Below are 18,831 nucleotides of genomic sequence, written 5' to 3' on the forward strand. Positions count from 1 at the left end.
CCCTTCTCCCGGCTGACCTTAGCTCACCCGTGCCACCCTGGGGCTGCCCCGGGGGCTCTTGCTGGCGGGGGGAGGATTTGGGGCCCGGCCTTGGGTCGAGAGGAGGATGGGGAAGGCTGGGCTTTGCATCGGGGCTCTCTTGGGAGCGACGCTTCAGTGCGAAACCCTCGCGGTGCCGGCGGGGGCTCTGCGGGGGGGCTCCCCTTGGGGCTGGGGGGGCACCGTGCTCTGGCCTTCCCCCTGGGGAAGCTTCGTGTGCCCACCTGGGGTGCGTGCCCCCAGTCTCCTGCTTGCACCCCCTTTTTCATCGGGATGGATGGGCGAGCAAGCGGGACGCGTGCGGGTTTAGCCACCGGGGTGCATCCCGTGCCCCGCGCCAACCTCTCCTTTTTCCCCTTGCGCCCTCCCGGTGCTCCCCGGGCCACAAACGCCAGGGGATGCCCCACATCCACGTGTGTGCAACGGGACGGGACCTCATCGGCTCCTGCTGGGGGCACGGGAAGGCAATTCCAGGCCGGGATCCCCTTCCCGAGGCCGCAGCTGGGGCTGAGCGCCGTGGGGCCGGGGAGCAGCAGCAGCGGCGGCGGCGGCGCAGGGGCCGGCTCGCAGCGGCTCTGCCTCCTAATGTGTTTGCAAATCCTCCCCAGCTGAGGGGATTAAAGCCGGCATCTGGCTTGCTTTATAATATTAAAACAAAGGGAGTTGGAGGCGCCATCAGCGAGGGAGGGAGGGAGGGAGGGAGGGGGCTGCAGCCCTGCTCGCCGAGGTGTAGCTGCTGGGAAAACCTCGCAGGAATCCTCGCGCGCCTCTGCCCCAGCCCCAGCCCTTCCCAGGAGCTTTTCCCGGGCAAGAAACCGACCCCGAGCGCTCCTCGTGGTGTGCCGGCTCGGGGACACCTTGGGGACACCGGTGGGGGGGGGTCCTCACCCCCACCCCGTTGGCACCCCGGCACCCACCCCACGCGTCGGGGCGCGGTGCCGGTGGCGCCGGGGGTGCCGCAGGCGGGTGGGCCGCGGGGGGGGGGTTCGGGGGTGTCCGCGAGCTCCCCGCGGCCTCCCCGCGCCGCTCTCGGAGCAGCAAGAATTCAGGAAGCCGGCGCGCGGCGAGTGCCAAGTCGGGGCTGTACCGCGGCCAAGCCCCTGCTTGTTTTCTCGTCTCGCTGGAGCCAGCGAGTGACCTTATTAGCTGCGGGGGCAGCCGCCTTATTAGCGCACATCTGGCTGCGAGGAGGCCGCACAGGCCCCGTACTGTCTCCCCGCCCGGCCCTAACCCCGCGGTACCTTGCAGGAATGCCGCCGGGGGGGGGGGGGGGCTCGCCCTGGGGCCTCGCGGGGTGGCAGCGGGGCTGGGTTTGCTGCCTGGGGGGGGGTAGGATTAGGCAGGCTGGGTTGGAAGGTTATAATTTCAGGTCATAAGCCGGGGTACGGGGAGGCTGGGGATCTCCCCCCCCCCCCTCCCCGAGCACAGAGGATGTGCCGTTGGTGTTCCCGTGGGGGCTTGCCCCAGCTCCCTGCGTGTCGCCACAGCCCTTTCTTCTTCCCCGGGGGGCCGGCTGTGCTTTTCGGGGAGATTTCTGGGGGGAGATTGCCCCGCCGGGCCGCCCGTGTGGCGTCCTCGCATCCCCGAGAGCAACCCGGGGCGGGCAGCGGGTGCCCCCTGCGCCCTGCCTCGTGCCGCAGCACCCCGATGGCGCGGTTCCTCCGTGTCCCCCGTTCCCAGCGGGTTGCCCTCGGGCACGCACCAGCACCGGAGCATCCCCCAGCTTCGGGGTTTTCTCCGCTGGCTCCCCCCAAACCTGCAAGGTCCCCACGGGCACGCATCCTGCCGGCACCCGTGCGTCGCCCCCGCGCAGGACGTGCCCGCGGAGCCACCGACCACCCACCCGCCACCCTCCCGCTGGCGCCCGGCTCCCGCCCCCGCCGAGCGCCGCGGCGCTTCCTCTCCTTTCCTATAATTATCCCCGAGCCGGGGAAACGGGTTGGTGGTGGTGGGGGGGGGGGGGAACCCTAAAACTGCTTCGCCCCGGTGCTGGCGGAGCCCCCCGTGGGGCTGGGGCTGGGGAGCGCGGGTGCTGGGCGCCTGCCCGCGCCTCCGCCGCGCAGGGCTGCCCTTTGTCCCTCTTGGCGTGCTCGGGAGCTCGGCAGCTCTTGGCTTCTCCCTCCTGTTTTGGAAATTCAAAACATTTACAGGGCGGCCCACTCGCGCCCTCCCTGCCACGGAGCGAAGCATTTGGCTGACTCCCCTGCTTTCCTTGGCCGCCGCTCCCTCTTGTTCAAGCTCTGCAGGGCTTTTTCTCCACCCCCTCCCCTATTTTTTTTCCCCTTTTTTTTTTTCTTTTTTTTTTTTCTCTTTTTTTTTCTTTTTATTTTTTTCTCTTTTTATTATTTTTTTCTCTTTTTATTTTTTTCTCTTTTTATTATTTTCCTCTTTTTATTTCTTTTCCTCTTTTTATTATTTTTTTTTTCTCCTTTTATTTTTTTCTCCCGTGGGGTAAGCTCACAAAACGACACGTGGGAAAAACCATCCCGGGTGGGGTGGGGGGGCCAGGATGCGGCCCCACGAGCCTGCCCCTTCCCTCCCCGTGCGTGCCCCGCGCTCCGACCTCGCTCCTTGCCGGGAAGGGCACCCCGTGCCGGGGCAGCCAGAGCAGCACCGAGCTTCACCAGCACTAATGAGCTCTGCCTGAGCAGCAGGATTAATTAGCTCTTGGGGGGGGGGGGCCTGAGCATCCCCCTGGTGAGCGCAGAGCGGGGTCGGTGCCCCCCGGTGCAGCCCTGGCACGACGCGGGGCCCGGTGCTGCGGTGCCTTTGCTGGGGGCTCGGGGGTGCTGCAGGGGGGGCCACATCCTGCACCCGCCCGCTGCAGGCTTCCCGCTGCCCTCCCCGGGGAGCCGAAAGGAGCCCAAAGGAGCCACGTTTCTTCCCGAATCAACGCCGTGGGGCCCAACGGGGAGAGGAAATCCCCGAGCGAGCCAGCCGCTGGGAAGCCACAGGAGCTGTGCTGCTGCCCGCTGCTTTTTCCTCTTTTTATTGTTTTTTTTTTGTTTTGTTTTTTTGCACCAAAGCACACGGAGGGGGCGGATTTCGCCGCGGGTTTGTCCCTGCGCCGCTGTCCCCCCAGGGACGGGAGCTGAGGACGGGACCTGGACGCCCCCCGTGGGGTCTAAAATGGCCCCGCTGGGGACGGGGTGGGAGCTGCGCGTGGGCACGGGGGGGGTGCTGCTCCGCACCCCGTCCTCCTGGCACCCTTGGGAGCGGTGCCCGAGCCCCCCCCCCGAGCCCCCTGCACATAGGGGATGGGGTCTGGCACCATGGCGGGGGGGGGGGGAGGCAGGGGGCAGAGGGGGGCGCCCCGGGGTGCCGAGCGGGGACGTGGTGGCGAGGCCTTGGTGGCGAGGTGGTTGTGGGGGGGGGACGCGGAGCTCGAACTCGAATTAGCCGGTAATTGCGCCGTGCCTAATTACAGGGAGAGAGCAAATCACCGCGGCGCTTCAGAGAGCGCCTGACACGGAGTAACGAGGATAATTAGCAATCAGGCAGGAAGCTGCCATCTCGCTCCCCGTCCCCCCCGAGCCCTGGGGAGGGACCCCCCCCCCACTCCGGCCCCGCTGCCTCCCCCCCCCAAACTCAGGGTGCTCCGGGGGCTTCTGTCCCCCACCCACCCCCCTCCCCACCCAGTCCCCAAACGGGGCACCTGCCCCGCGACACCCCCGAGCCCCCGACGGTGACGCGGGGGGTGGCACACAGATGGGGGGTGCGCCCCCCCCCCACGGAAAAAGAACCCTTTTGGGGGGGAGCAGCGGATCCGGGCGCACCCATGCGCGCTGCGCGGTGCAGGCGATGCATTAATGCCGGCTGACGCTAGAGCGCACCAGCAGCATGCTGTGACACCCGCCTTGGGGACACGGCACCCGCCGGGGCCACCTGCGCCCCCCACCTCCCCCCCCCCCACCCGACACCCATGGGGTGGCCTCCGGCAGCGGGGCAGGATCCGGCCTCCGGGCCTCCGTCCCCTCTCCATCCTCCGGTGGCCCCCGGTGCCCCCCGGGAGACGCTGGGGTTGGGATCTGGGATCTCAACTGCAGCTCTCCGGCCGTCGGGGGGGGCGGGGGTCCCCGAAACTTGCCCCTGTCCCCCCCCCCCCCCCCACCGGCATCACCCGCAGCCCTTAGGGATGGCGAGGAGCGTTGCCCTCCGGATTAGCCTTGCCTTGGAGTGCTGTCCCCTCGTTTTGGGGACCGTTTCCAGCCTTTTGGGGGCTGCCCCGTGCTGGGGGGGGGGCTCGTCCCGCAGCAGCCCCCAGCCCCGCGTGGGTGGAGGAGCCTCCGCGGGGCATCGCCGTGTCACCGCGTCCCCCTCCCGTCCCCTCCTGCCAACCGGGGGTGACGTGGGCAGGCTGCGGGCACCCGGAGGCTCTCGCCGGGCACAAAAGGGTCCCCAAACATTCCCCCCCCCCCCCCACGCCCCCCCCAAGGCACTTGATGTTTTTTTCGCGCTGCCTTTGCTCCGGCTCCTGCTTTCCCCAGCCCCTTTGGGGCTTCCTGCAGAGGTCTCAGCGGGGACGGCACCCGTCCCCAACCTGGCACCCTTGGGGACGGTCCCTCTGCCTCCCTCCCAACACCTCCCGGGGGGGGGCGCAGGGCGATTTTGGCCCCCCCCCCCCCCCTTGGTGCTGCAGGGACGCCGCGGCACCGCAGGGGTGGGTGCGGGTGCAGGGACGGGGCAGAGGTCACCCTATGCAGCCTGTCCTCCTTCGTGCACGTCTCCTTGCCTCCTCAACGCCTTTTTTTTTTTTTCCCCCCTTTTATTCCCCCCCCCCCAACACTTTGAGCAGCTGTTCTCTAATAAGCTGTTAATGATGATACAGTAAGTAGGAGCGGAGAGTCCTGCGGGAGCTGCCACGATTTGTGTAATTGGTCTCGGAGGAGACAAAAGTATCTAATATTTACATGCCGGTATTAGTCCCCTGGGAGCGCTGTCTGGGCTGGCACTGGGGGGGTCTGGGGGGGTTGGGGGGGTGTGGGGGGGGGGAAGCAGCTCGCAGCCTCAACCTGTCCGCTCCCATCTGATGGATCGGCACACGGCTAAGGGATGGGAATCGCCGTGCGGCGGCGGGGGGGGAGGCGGGGGGGGGCTTTGCGCCACGCTGCCAGCCGGGCACGGGCGTTATCGGGGGGCTGGAGGGGTCCCCGAAGCCTTCCTGGGGGTGCCGAGCATCGCCAGGGCTCAGCACCCGGCCGGGTTTTGGGGAGCAGCGGGGTTTTACGGGGCTGCCTCCAGCTGTGCCGCGGGGCGGAGGGAGGGTGCTGCGGCCCCCCCGGGGGGGGGGCGCGCGCGCGGAGGAGGAGGCAGGAGCAGGGGTTTCCCCCGGGGGGGGGGGGGGATTTTGTGGGGCTTTGCGCGGGTGCCATATGGGCCCGGATTAACGCGACGGGTTCCGTATGGGCAGATTAGCCGGGCGCCGCCGGGCTGCCGGGGAGGCCGGGGGAGGCTGGCTGGGCACGTGGGTGCCCCCGCATGGGGGGGGGGGTCAAGGCGGCGCTGGCGTCGTGCTCCTGTCCCTGCGGCGTGCCCTGGCGTGCCCTTGGTGGCAGGGGAAACTGAGGCACGGAGGAGCAGCCCTGCCCTCCCTCCAGGCAGCCCCGCGCCCCGGCACGGCCACGGTGCCTCCGGGGCTTTCCCCCATCCCCTGGGACCCCCAGCCCCTAAATGTCACGTCCCCAAGGCTTTGGGGTGCCTGTGGGGTGCCAGCTGGGTCGGATCCTGCTCCGTGGAGGTGCTGAGCACATTAGGAGCGAGCTGGGTGATACAGGGGGGGGCATCCTTATTCCCCCCGCACCAAGCAGAGGATGGGGACCCAGGGGGTGTCACGGCACCCGTCCCATCTCTGGGGCTGTGCGTTGGAGCAGGGGCCCAGCACCGTGCCGTGCCCCCGCGGCCCCGCAGGATTGTGCCCCCCCCCCACACCCCCCCCCCCACTGCCTTTCCCAGCCAGATTCCCCCTTTCCCATTGCCGTGGCAACCCCCCGGCATGGCAACGCGCGGCCTTCGGCGAGGGGACGTCTCGCATGTGCCCTTCCCCGTGTCCCCAAGGTCCCCCGGGGGGGTCCCCGGGGGTCCCCGCCGGCGGGGCGAGGAGGGTGCTGGGGCCGCTGGCACGGGTGGCCGCGGGGATTTTTCGGGGGGGGGGGGGGGGGACACACACCGTGGCCGGATCCGGCGCCGGCGGTGCTGAGCCTGCAGGACGAAGGGCGCAGCGTTTGGCGGGGCGTAACGTCACCCCGGGGGGGGTTTGTTCGGGGGTGGGCGCCCGCCTCGTCCCGTCCCCGTGGATTATTTGGGGGTTCACGGTGCTGGGGGGGGGGGGGGGGGATGGCACGCCGAGGCGCACCGTGTGGCGGCTGTCCCGCAGCGTCCCCGTGCCCCTGGGGACGTGCGGATGTCACCCGCCACGTGCAGGGCTTGCGGGGGGCCTGATGGTGGCACCAGGTTGTGCCATGTGGGGGGACAGCGGGTGGCCGGGGGGGTGGGGGTGGGGGGACACCTGGGGACGTGGCACCCCGGTGCTTTGCCCCCCTTTGCTGCCGGTGACCTTAGCGGCCGTGCGTCCGCCGCCGCGTTTTTGGGGACCCTGCCTCTGCGTCCCCCTTTCCTCGGGGACGTCCCCTTGCCCCGGGCAGGGTTGGCGCAGCACCCGGCGCCCTGGGCGGCCGCCGCTCCCTGCTGCCACCCAAAGCGGGGGCCGAGCCTCTGCGTCCCCGGCCTCCCCCCGGCCTTTTCCGACGCTCCCTAATCCCCGGCTCGCAGCCGCGGCTCCTGCTCCTGCTCCTGCTCCTGCTGCTGCTGCTGCTGCTGCCGCCGCCGCCACCTCCCAAGTGCCGGGAGCAGCTGCTTAAATATCCCGGTGCTGGGTAAACAGGACCTCGCCGCTGACCCCCCCCCAGCCGTGCGGTGCCCCCCCCCCCCCCAGGCCCCACATCAATGGGGTTAGGAGCGGGGTTGCTCGCTGGGCGCGGGGGGACAGGGCGCAGGTCCCCGTGTGCCCCTGCCCTTTTTGTCCTCGTCCCTTGGCCTCGGTTTCGCCCTGCATCCTCCCGGCACCGTGCGGCCGGTGATGCTTGCCCCCCGTGCCCTGCGTGTGTGTGGGGGGGTGTTTTTTTCTTTGGGGGGGAGCGTCCCCCCCCTCGCCTCCGTGCCTCCCTCGGGCGTTATCTGCTAAATCTGCTAAGCAGGGGAATCGGGGCGGTCGCCATCTGTGAGCCTGCCAATAATGGGATTAACTCCTTCCCCTGGCTGGGGCCGAGCCCGCCTGCGTCTCTGGCAGCCCCTTCCAGCACCCCCCTCCCCGCCGGGGATGTCCCCCCAGGTCGCTGGGCTCCCTGGGGACTCCCCCCCCCCCCCGGGCTCTGCTCTCTTTGGGGGGGGATTTAGGGCCGGGATACGGCGGCGGCTTTGGCGAGGAGCTGGCGGGGCCGTCCTGCACCCGGTGGGGCACCTCGGTGTTTTGGGGAGCTTTGGTGGGGGGGGCGGGGGGAAATCGGGAAAATCCTCGCAGAGGGTTGTGAAAACCTGGCATCGCCCCGAGCTGCCTCCTCCCGTGTGGTTGCGTTGGATGGGGTCCACGAGGGGTTGGGGGGGGGCTGCGGTGAAGCCCCCATCCCGCTGCCTCCATCCCCGCCCCCCCCCCCCCGTACCACGCTCCAGCACAGCATCAGCATGGGGACCACCTCCCGCCTGCCTCAGTTTCCCCTCCTGCCACCTAGGCTCCATTTTTTTTGGGGGGGAGGGGGGGGGGCCCTCCGCGTGCCCCCACCCCGAGGCAGCAGGATGCAGGGATGCTCCTTGGACCCCCCGTCCCCCCCCCCACGTCCACCCCAGGACCAGGCAGCACCCCAGAGCCGCGGCACGGAGCTGGGATGTGTGTATGGGGGGGGGGGGGGCGGCGATGGGACGCCCCCAGCCCCATTCCGCCAGGTTGGGGTCTGGCAGCCCCCGCTAATCCTCTTAGGCTGCGCCCGGAGCAGCTGGCGAGGCTGCAGCCAGGACCCAGGCTCCCCTCCCAACAGGTGCCCCCCCGGGACCCCCCCCCCTCACCGCGGCCGGGGCTCGCTGCGGGGCTCTGGGTCCTCCCCCCCCCCGTCCCCGTGCCGCAGGCAGCCCCCTCCCCGCGCGGCCGGCCCGGGAGCGCTCATTAATTATCTAATCTTCCCTTTATGTTTAATTTACAGCCCCGCGCGGCTCTGGCCATATGCTGCTTTTGTTGTGTCTGGCTCTTTGTTGTGGCAGGCAGCGTTTGCTGCCCAGACCCCCCCCACCCCAGCCAGCCTTTGATCCCCCCCCCCCCTCTTTCCCCGTCCCCCCCCCCAGCGCCACCCCGCAGCCACCCCAGAGGCACCTTGGCGAGCCCCCCCGGAGTGGGGGGGAGGCGATGCGGGGAGGGGGGTAAGTGCCTTTTTGTTGCTTATTAATTTCCCAGGTCCCCCCCCCCCCAACCTCCTTGCCCCCCTCTCCCCCCCCCCCCCCTTTCTCCCTCCCTCGCCCGGCTTTCGCCGGCAGCTCCAGATTTGCCGTGCGCCCCGTGCCGCCGCCGCGCCTCCTCCCCGCTCCGCTGCCGCCAGCGGGGCTGCTCGGGGTCACCGCTCGTCCCCGCGCCCCCCCGGGCTCTGCCACACAGGTAGGTGCAGGGCAGGCACCCCCCCGCCCCCCCCAGCCCTGCCCAGGGGTTTTAGGGGGGGCTCCGTGCCCCCCCCCCAGTGAGCATCCATGCTGGGGAGCAGCGGGAGGGACGCAGCCCCTCCAGGACTTGTTGCGTGCCCACCGGCGTGCTGGGGGACCCGAGCTCTACAGGGGGGGGGGGGCGTAGGGATTTGGGTTCCTGTGCCCACCCCCTGGGTGGGTGCGAGCCCACGGGGGAGGGGGGGGCACGGCGGTAAGGCCCCCCCCCGGGTCCAGGACCCGCTGCAGGCACCCCGCCTGGCAGGGCCCCGTGCAACTCGCCGCAAACTTTGCGAAGTGCCGCCGGCGCGTCGGGCTCGGCGCGGGTGATTTTTTTTTTTTTAATTATTTCAAAAAAAAAAAAAGAAAAAAGGGAAGGAAAAGGAAAGGAGCGGCAAAATGGTGCTGGTGCACGCCGGCAGGCCTGGCTGCAGCCTCCCTGCGCGCGCCCGCGGCGCTGGGCAGGGCAGCGTGGGTTTGGCAGGGTGCTGGGGAGGGTTTGGGTCTGGCTTTTTGGGGGGAAATTGCGCTTGGGAGGCAGGCGGAGGGGCTGGGTGTGTTTGGCCGGCTCCCTGGGCAGCGCAAAACCCTTTTTATTTTTATTTTTTGAGGATGTTTGGGGGGAAAAAACTCCCCTCCTGTCCCCTGTGGGCGCTCAGCCGGGTGCGCTCAGCGCCGAGGTGGGAGCAGCCGGTCCCCAGGGGATGCTCGCGGCTGGGTGGCCCCGGCAGTGGCACAGGAGGATCTCTGGCAGCCCGGGCTGGGCAGGCGGCCACGCGACCCCTCGGTGCTGCCGGTGGGTGCCAGCGGGGCCGGGGGGTGCCGAGCTTGCCAAACCACGGGCTTGCCTCAGCCGCCGGGAGCCAAGCGCCGGGCGCACGCAGGCGGCGATCCGTGAGGTCACCGCGACCGCCGGGGAGGTGGCCCTGCCAGGGGGAGGTGGCCCTGCCAGGGTGCGCTGGCTCCGAGCTGGCTCCTCCGTGCTGGGAGCCACGAGGCGGTGGCGGGGGCCAGCTCTGGGTGTTGGAGGAGCGCTGTGGGAACAAACCCCCCCCCTTTCACGGCCGGGCAGCGCGGGGCGCACTGCCACGGCACGGCACGGCGGCGGGTCCTGGGCGCATCGCCAGGGGGTGCGGTGGTGGGATGGGGTCGGGGAGCGGGGTTGGGGCACGCCTGCTGGCTCCCCGCGTCCTGGCACGGGGCACCCAATGCTGCCCGGCCCCGAGCAGCCCCCGTGCCCCGCTCCCTCTCTCCGCACGCCTGCAGGAGGTTGTTTTCCTCCAGCCGGGCGGCTGGAGCAGAGGAGGGGCCGTGGGGCGGCTCGCGGCAGGTGGCCGCTGTCTCGCCGGGGTCCGTCCCCACACAAAGCCCCCCCCTTCCTCTCCCTCATTCCCTCCCTGCTTGCCAAGCGGGACTCCGGGGCTCCCAGGACACGGCGGTTTTGCAACAGCCCAGCTCCGGCATCACCCTCCCATGGGGCAGGGGGTCCTGCCAGCACCCAATTTGCGCACCCCGGGGTGCTGAGGGCGGCGGGGAAACTGAGGCAGCGGGGCAGGAGGCATCGTGCCCGCGGCAGCCGGTGCCAAAAGCGGAGAGCAAACAGGATTCTTGGCACAGGCCGGCGCTGCCGCTCGCTCTGCCCGCAGGCGGGGGTTGCTCTTTGCCTCTCCGTGCCGGCACCGCCCCAGCCCGAGCCCCGCTCTTCCCCCTCGGGTTCTCGGTGCTGCTTTGCAGGGAGGACACCCCGGGACTCGGTGCCACGTCCCCACGGGGCTCTGTGCGGAGCAGCCCCCCCCACACCCCCCCGGGTGCCGGCTGCTCGCTGAAAGGGGCGATTGTTCGCCCCTGGGGGGGGGGGGCGGCCGGCTCCGGCGCTGTGTGTGGCCGGGCTGCGGGCTGCGGGGCCGGCTTTGGCCCCCTGCCCGTCCCCGTGCCCTTTGCCAAAGGCGGCCGCTTGTGGGCACCGCTTGGCCGCCGGCCTCCCGCCAGCCCTGCGGCCTCGGCCGGGGCAGGATGCGTGCAGCAGCGCCCAGGGCTGTCGCCACGGCTGTCGCGAGTTTGCGGTCCTCAGCCCCGCCGTGGGCTTTGCTCCGTCCCCAAAAGCCTGGGCGAGCTCGGAGGGGGCTGCGGCGCGGCCAAAAGTCCCGCCGGGGAGGCACCCGGGGTGGCTTCATCCCTGCGCGAGCGATGCGTCAGCGCTGAAAGCCCCTGGTTTTCCACCCTGGTGCTGCTCCCCCTCCCTTCCAAGCATGTTGGAGATTTCGGAGGCGTGAGCATCACCCCCGGGGGGGCTCACCGGGCCCCCCGCAGCAGGTAGGGCGGCGAGATGCCCCGTCCCTTGCTGCCCACGCGTCCTTCCCCTCCCGGCTCGCTTGCCGGCTAATGGCTCGGCTCCTTCCTACGGCTTTTTAAGCGCCTAATGGCTCGCGGGGCTAATGATGCGGCTCCCTCTGCTCGCCCCTGCCACCCGGTAGATGGATGGCGCTGGGCCTCGGCGCTGCCCGAAACGATGGGGACGAGGACGGGGCCACGCGGGGCCGGGGGCCGGGAGCGGGTGCCTGCCCGCCCGCCTCTCCTCCCGCCTCCGCGCGGCGGTGTCACCGTAAATGCTATTTATCACGGGGTGATAAAAATCTATTTCCAGCGACCTCTTGGAAATGGCCCTCGTAAAACCAGGCGGCAGCAGACGGAGGCAGACGGCGGGGAGGGGAAATCGCTGTCACCGGGGCTCTGCCGGGGAGCCGCCGCTGCTGCTCCCGACCCCGGCGCGTCGCTGGCAGCTGCCCGCGTCCCGCAGCTGCCCGGGCGCGGTGGGAGGCTCGAGCGTCCCTCCTGGGGCTGCAGCATCCCTCTGCGGGCTGCGAAGGGAGGAGCAGAGAGGTGCCGGGGTTGCAACGAGGGGGATACGGAGGCTTTTTTTTTTTTTTTGTGCAAAGCTGCGTCGGGGAGCGGTTTGGCGGAGCGTTCCCAAAATGATAACCCCGAGGGACCTGCCGCTGGAGGTGCCGGTCCACAGTCAGTCCCGGAGGAGCGGGTCGGGGATGGGGTGCTGAGCCCGCCGGCTTTTCCCTCGATGCTCATGGCCGTAGGGGTGGCCCCAACATCAGCAGGCTCCGCTGGGTCACCCACAGCCCCCCCGTGCGCCCCTGACCCCACTGCAGCCCCGGGGGGCTGCTGGCAGCCCCGTGCCCCCTCCCCAGCTCGGACCCACGCGGTCCCTCCTCCTCCGGCCCCGTCCCTTCGGTGCTGATTGCCGGGTGCTGATTCAGCCGTTTCCCTCCCACCGCTAATTACTCAGCCCCTCGCGAAGCCCTGGCCGTAAATTCTCCGGCAGGAGCGGGCTGGGAGGCAGGGAGCCTCCTCGCCTCGCTCCCCCGCTGCCCTGCGCGGGGACCCGTAATCCGGTGTCACTCGTCCGCGCTCTGAGCTGGCCCCCGGCGGATCGAATGGGCCCTTTGCCCTGGGCTTCCTCCATCCTCCCCGCCTGGTTTTGGGGTGTAACCCCCCCCGCCAGCATCCCTCCTCCCTGCCCATGCGTTGCTCAGCCCAACCCTGACCCCCTGTCCCTAAACACCGGGGCACCCTTGGCAGCCCTACATCCCCCCTGCGCCCCGCGCACTGCCTGCCTCCAGCATCCTGGGGGGGGGGGGGGACCTGGGGGGGGCTGGGGGCACCCTAGCGGGGCTAGGGGGGTTGGATTTGCTCTCAGGGCTGGGGGAAGGCGGCTGCAGGGTCTAATCTCCTTCCCTGACAAAGAGACTTGTAATCACTTCAAGTAATTAACCAGGTGTGGCTAGAGCGCCCCGGGGGGGCTCGGTGTGCCCGGCCGCCAAGCCTGGCAGGGGGGGGACACAGAGGGGGCTCCCCATGCCCCCAGGGGCTGGAGGGGAAGGGGCTGCCTGGGGGGTGTGCAGCTCCCACCCTGGTGCTCACGGGGCTGTGCCAGGAGGGACGGGGACACCGAGCGTGGGTGCTTGCGGCCCCCTCGAGTTCCCCACCCGGGGGTGCTGGGTGCCCCCGGGGAGCGCGCGCCCCCACCCGAGTGTCCCCTTGCAGATGGTTTGGGTTCAGTTGGTGGCTTCTGGGCGCGCCGCACCTCGCCAGGAGTCTGTCTTTAGATGGCAGGAGGGAGCCGAGAACGGGCTGAGCTGCGCTGCGGGGGGAAGAGGGAGGGCAGGGGACCGAGGCTTCGCCGCCGCGGCACCCATGGGTGCGTGGCTCTCACCAGGGCCCCCGCAGAGGCGAGCGAGGGCATTCACTGTAATTAAATTTGCATTTAATTGCACCCCGAGCCACGGGCATCCTGCCCTGCCCGTGTCCCCTCCAAGCCCATGTCCCTCCCTCAAGGAACTGGTGGCATAGAGGGGGCTCCCGGTGTCCCCACTGGTGTCCCAATTTGTGTCCCAAAACCCCAAAAGCCGTGACTCGTGGGCAGCTCCGTCGGGTGGCGATGGCTTCATGCTGGGCACCCGCATGAGGTCCAGCTGGGTGGCACTGGGATGCTGGACCCGGTCACCCGGCGTCCTCTCGTCCCTTGGGATGCCTGGGGTGGTTTCGCTGCTGTGCCCTGCCCGGGTGCCCGTGGGATTTGGCCTTTTGGGAATGCCCCGAGAACCTGAGCCGCCGCCGTGGGGCGGGTGGGATTTTCCAGGCTGAAAAACCCCTTTGGGCAGCCCGGGCAGGTATTTAGTGCGGCGGGGAGCCCCGCGGGGACAGGACGGCGGCCACAGCCTGCCCGCGGCTCCTGGGCTGGAGGTGGGTGAGCTCGGTGCCGCGGTGTCCCCGCGAGGAGGATGGGGAGCACGGGGGACGCGGCAGGTCCAGAGGTGGGACCTCGGGGGACAGCCGAGGCTGGGAGGGTCCCCGATCCATCCAGGGTGGGGTGGCCTTGTCTCACCTGTTTACTCTGGAGCCTAACGATGGCCGGGAGCACACCCTGGGGAGATGCTCGCGGATTTAATGGGGCCGGTGGTCCGCACGCGGCCAGCTCAGCGTCACGCCTCCGTGCGGGGCTGGGATGCTCACACCGTTCCCTGCCTCAGTTTCCCCGCCACCCGAGCAGGGTGGAGGGGACGTTTCCCATCCTGGCAGACGTCGGAGCTGCTGGGACGGGGGTTGCTCTGCCTGTGCGTTGGGGCCCCATCCTGCCCGGCCGCCCTGGCTGCGGGGTGCTGGGGTGCAGGGTGCAGGCCCTGCGCACCGGGGGCTCTCCGTGTGCGGCAGGGGGGGGCCGGCATCCCTCATGCCCCGCCGCCAAACGGCACATCCCGGGAGGATGCAGGGAGCAGGCAGGGGCTCGAGGAAACCCGGGAGCGAGCGGCTGCGCCCCCCCCCCCCCCTCCCTTCGCCTCCCCCTCCATCACCTCCCCGCTCGCCCGCGAACAAACGTCTGCTCTCGCCGAAAAAAAAAAAAAAAAGAAAAAAAAAAAAAAAAGAAGTGACAGGGGTCGTCTCAGTGCTTTCCACATGACCTGCCCGGGAACAGAGGACGTCTTTGTTAATCCGCCGAGCTGTCAGTTCAGCCTCTTCACAAAAGGCATAAACCACTTATTGCCGGGCTCACCCCTGACCCCGGATCCGCCTGCGCGGCCTCCATTGTGCCGCCTCGAGGAAGCTGGCAAACAATTTGGGCCGCCGCTCCCCTCCCCGCCGGCGGCTGCCTCCCGCCCCGCCGGCCGCATCTGCGCGCCTGCCACCTCGCCTGGCAGCTGCTGCGAGGGGACGGGGGCTGCCACAAAGGGGACCCCCCCCCACCCCCCCACATCCCTCCCCGTGGCCCCGTTCTCCCCCCTCTCCGCCGCGGTTAGGGGCTGCCGGAGCAGCTGGCCGGGAGCCCCGGGGTGCTGAGCGGCGCTGGGAGGGTGCTGGGTGCTGCTGCGCCCCTCGGTTGAAACCCCAGAACGGGGGGGGATGAAAGCTCCTTAGGGCCCCCCGGCTGGGGCAGGTTGGGACGGAGGCTTTGGGCAAAGCCGCTTAGGGGCCGGAGAGGGCTGGGGCGATGCCGGCACCCCTCCGACCTCGGGGTGCTCAGCTCTTGGGGGTGCTCAGCTCATGGGGGTGCTGAGCACGTGCCGGCCCCCCCCGTCCTTCTTCCCGGTACCCAGAGCCCGCTGCGGGGCCGGTGCGCGCTGGAGCAATTAGCCGCAGTCACTTGGGGGCTATATATAACCCAAATTGCCGCCTGCAGCTCGTTAGCGAGCTGTCACAGGCACGGTGGCTACGGCGGGTGACATCATGTCACCGGGGGGGGGGGGGACACAGGGGGGGGACACGGGAGGGTGGCAGGGGCTAGGGACAGCGGGGGGACCCGGGATGGGGGTGCCCTGGGGCGGGGGCACGGCTGTGCCGGGGTTTGGGGTGGGGGTCAGGGCGGGTTCCTTGGGTGCCGCTGGTGTGGCACGGGTGTCCCTCTGTCCCCGCTGCCGCGTCCCTGCTGGTGCACGTGGGGAGGAGCGTGCCCCCCCGCCCTACCCCCCCCCGGGGCACGAATATATTGTGTGGGATCACGCACCGGCGTCCCGGTGGCGCTGCTGGAGGGCTCGGAGGTAACCGCAGCCCCCCCCGTGACAAATGGCCCCGGCACGGCCGTGGCCCTGCCCACGCGGGCGCTGTGCTGTGCCAACGTGTGCCCGCTGGCACCGCCGTGCCATAAAACGGGGGGGGGGTCCCTGTGGGTGCTGGTGATGCTCAGCATCACCCCCCGCATCCCATCGCTGCCCCGGACCACTTGGGTTCGGCACGTCCCCACCTCGGGAAGGGTTAACGTCGTCGTCGTCTCCTTCTGGAGCCTTTTGTTCCTTTCCTTTCTTTCTTTTTTTTTTTTTTTAAATTTCATTTTTTTGTATTCCCTTCCCCTTTTTTAATTACGGGTTATCGCGGCCGTAATTGCAGGTTCCAACTTTCCGCGAGCAAACACGGCTGAGAAACTTTCAACACGGCGCTGGGGAGCGGGGCTGGTGGGCGCTCAGCACCGGGCTCCGGTCCCGCTGCGGGGTCCCTGGGGACCACGGCGGGCAGCGGGGCCGTGCTGCGCCTGATCTGGGCTGCACCGGAGGGGGGGGACGGGACATCTCGGGGCTCAGCAAGCTTTTGGGGGAAAATCCTCTGCTTTTCAGGCCGCAGGAGGAGGAGGGAGGCGGTGACTTCCTGGAGGGAAGAGCAGCTGAAACCGTCTGGCCTAACAAGTGGCTGGGGCTGCGCCCTCGGCGGCCGTAATTGCGCTGGGAGGCCGCCGGCTTGCGGTGATAAAGCCCCAGCGTGAGCTGGAGGGCTCGGCGGCCCTGCCGACAAAGGGAGCCAGAGGGAGCCTGCTCACTTCAGCCGTAAACACTCCAAATGCCTTTTTATTTTTAGTGCAGCCTCGCACGGCGGTGGCGGCGGTGGCGGCGGGGGGAGGATGGCTGCGTGGCTGCGGGGGCTCGGGGGCGGTTTGTGCCCCGAAAGCCCGGTGCTTTGCTTGGAGCTGCCTGCGGCACCGCTCCCTCTTCGTGCTGAGGCTCCTCCTTCTGCGCCCCGGCCCTAGGCATCCCCTGCAGGTGCAGGATGCGGCCCCTCCGCGCTGATGCAGCGCTTGGGCGTCCTCCCCACCTCAGCCCTTGCTTGCAGGGGTTTGGGCACGAGGTTTGGTTGCCAAAAGGCACCGCCGGTGCTGCTGCGCCCGTGCCGGGGATCCACTGAGCTCCGGGGGTGGTTGGTGCCAGCCAGATTTAGGGTGCCGGGTGGGTGCCACGCTGCCCTGGGTGGGGGGGGGCCTTGCAGTGCCGGGGAGCCCCGTGGGAGGCATCGGGGCTGCGCCCGGCCACCCGCCCCAGCGGCAGGTGAAGCGCAGGGGAAGTGGAACGGGGAAGCCACATTTTCTGGTGTCCCGAAGGCACAGGAAGCGAGCTGCTGCGTCACGGCACGCGGCAAATCGCTCGCCCGACAGCAGCCCTGCGGCGGCACGGCCCTCCTGGGGCTGGGAGGCACCGGGGGCCCGGCGTCCCCATGGCACAGCGGCGTGGGCTGCGTGCAGCTCCTGCGCTCGGACCCCCCTGCAGGGTCGTGTTTGCGGCCCTGGCACCCTGGAGCCGTGATGCGAGCCCTTTGCTTTCCCCCTCCGTCACCACCGTCCCCAAAGCTGTGCCGGTCGGTGCCGCCGGTGCCGCAGCACGTATTTGTGCCGGTGACGGGCGCAGAAGGAATGCGCCCTCGGCCAGGCCATGGGGAAGGACGGATGCAGGGACGCTGCTCCCTGCCCTTGCCTCTCCTTATCCCCCCGCCCCGAGGCTGTGTTGTGACCCGGCTCCAGGTCTCCCTGTTGTTTGCAGAGAGGATCTGCGGGCGGAGATCTTGTGGCAGAAGTGGCACGGCGGTGCCCGGGGGGGAGCTCCCTGTGGGTGCCGTCCACGCCGGCTCCGCTTTGAGGCTTTTCTCCCCCACTTTTATCACCCACAGAATCACCCCTATGTCCCCTGGGAGTGCCTGGCAGGTGTAGGGCAGCGATCGCTCGGTGTCACCCCGGTGTCACCTCGCCACGGACCGGGACCCTGCCTGGGGCCACGACGGAGTCCCCAGCGGGGCTGTGCCCGGCCGCTTTGCGGTGCGGGGCTGTCGCAGGCTCCCCTCCTGGCTCAGGGAGGTTTTGCTTCACCCCTCTGCCCGCCCGGACCCCCTCGCTTCTACCCAAGCACCTCGGGGTGCTGGAGAGCAGGCGAGCCCCGAAATCAGCCCGCTCGCCTCTAATTGGGAGCGAGACTTTGAGGACACGGCCAGGGAGGAGGCCCCCCCTCCGAGGGGCTGCTGGGCGGCTTTATCTGGGTGGACAGATCCCTCCTAATTGAGCAGATATTCCATGTTCGCAAACAGATGGCTTCTTTGCATCAATTATTCCTTATCTGGGGAACCGGGGATGATTTGCTGACAGATAGCGCGGGGTGAAGCCGAAGCAAGGAGGAGGCCCGTGCTCCGCGCCGCCTCTTGCCCGGGGCTCCGGCTGCTCCCTGGGGGGTCCCGAGGGGCGCAGACACCGACGGAGGTGGGGGGGGTCCTGGGTGCCTTTTGAGCAGGTAACACCCGTCTCCGGTGGGTTTGCATCTCAGAATCCCCTGGCAGGAAAAGAGAGGGGGTCGGGGCTCCCCAGGGAGCGGGATGCACCCCTGCCCCCAAATCCCCCTCCCCACCTTGCTCCCCGGTGCCCGCAGCGCCCCGGCTGCTGCTCCCCCATTGCTCAACGCTGCTGTGACGCATGACCGGGGATGATTAATGTTAATGAATGATTAGTTGCTCTAGGTATCAAAGAGTGCCCCAGCCCTTTCCCTTGCCCACAGGTAGGGGATTGCTGCGGCTGCACCCCTGGGGATCGGGGGCTTCGCCTGGGGGGGTTTTTCCCCGGGCACGACACCTCCCTCGCGCAGGGCAGTGCTCGGAGGGCTCGTGGCACCGCTCTCGGCTCTTTTGGGGTGGGGACTGCTCCCCGGGCTCTTCCCCAGCCCGTTGCAAAAGTCTTTTTCTATTAATCCTCGGGAAGGGAAGGAGCATCCCGGGGCAGCCGGTGGCATGGCGCCAGTTGGAGCCAGCGCTCGGTGCCACTTGAGGGCTCGCGGGAGGCGTCGGGCGCTGGCGGTTGCGCGGTGCTGCCATATGGATTCCATAAATTAAAACCTTTCCAGGAAGCGAGCGGTAAATTTATACGTCTGCTCACATGTGTGGCTCATTGAGTCTGAGGGCTTCCCGGCAAAATTCATGTGCCATCCATCTCACTTAGGCTCTCCGGGTTTATAGGACTAATCCTGAGAAAAAAAAAACAACAACAAAAAAAAAAAACTGGATCGACATAAAATCCCCTCCACCTGCACCTCCGGTCCCAAAATCGGGAGCGGGGGGTGCTGTGGGGCAGGAGGGGATGTCACCCACCCCGGTGGAGCATCGTGCCCCGTGTCCTGCCCTGCTCGGGGCTGAAGGAGCGCTGCCCGTGGAGCGGTGTGGATGTAGCATCTCGGGGGTGTTTTGTTCGTGCGCCTCTTCCAGAGGCGAAAATAACCACGCTGCAGGCTGGCTGCGTGCACGGCGGGGCCGGGATGCACGCTGCCTCCTTTATTAAAGGCAAACAGCAGCACAGCCTGTGCTCCTGGGCGCTTG

General features: G+C 69.0%; 1 protein-coding gene across 3 annotated transcripts in view; it reads left to right on the forward strand.

Moving 5' to 3' along the window:
- GSE1 (Gse1 coiled-coil protein) overlaps positions 1 to 18,831 on the forward strand; it is a 103,026-nt gene that overhangs the window by 14,644 nt on the left and 69,551 nt on the right. The window lies entirely within an intron of this gene.

The sequence above is a fragment of the Anser brachyrhynchus genome (assembly GCF_964034855.1).
Source record: "Anser brachyrhynchus genome assembly, chromosome: 12".
In the NCBI taxonomy this organism is placed as follows: domain Eukaryota; kingdom Metazoa; phylum Chordata; class Aves; order Anseriformes; family Anatidae; genus Anser; species Anser brachyrhynchus.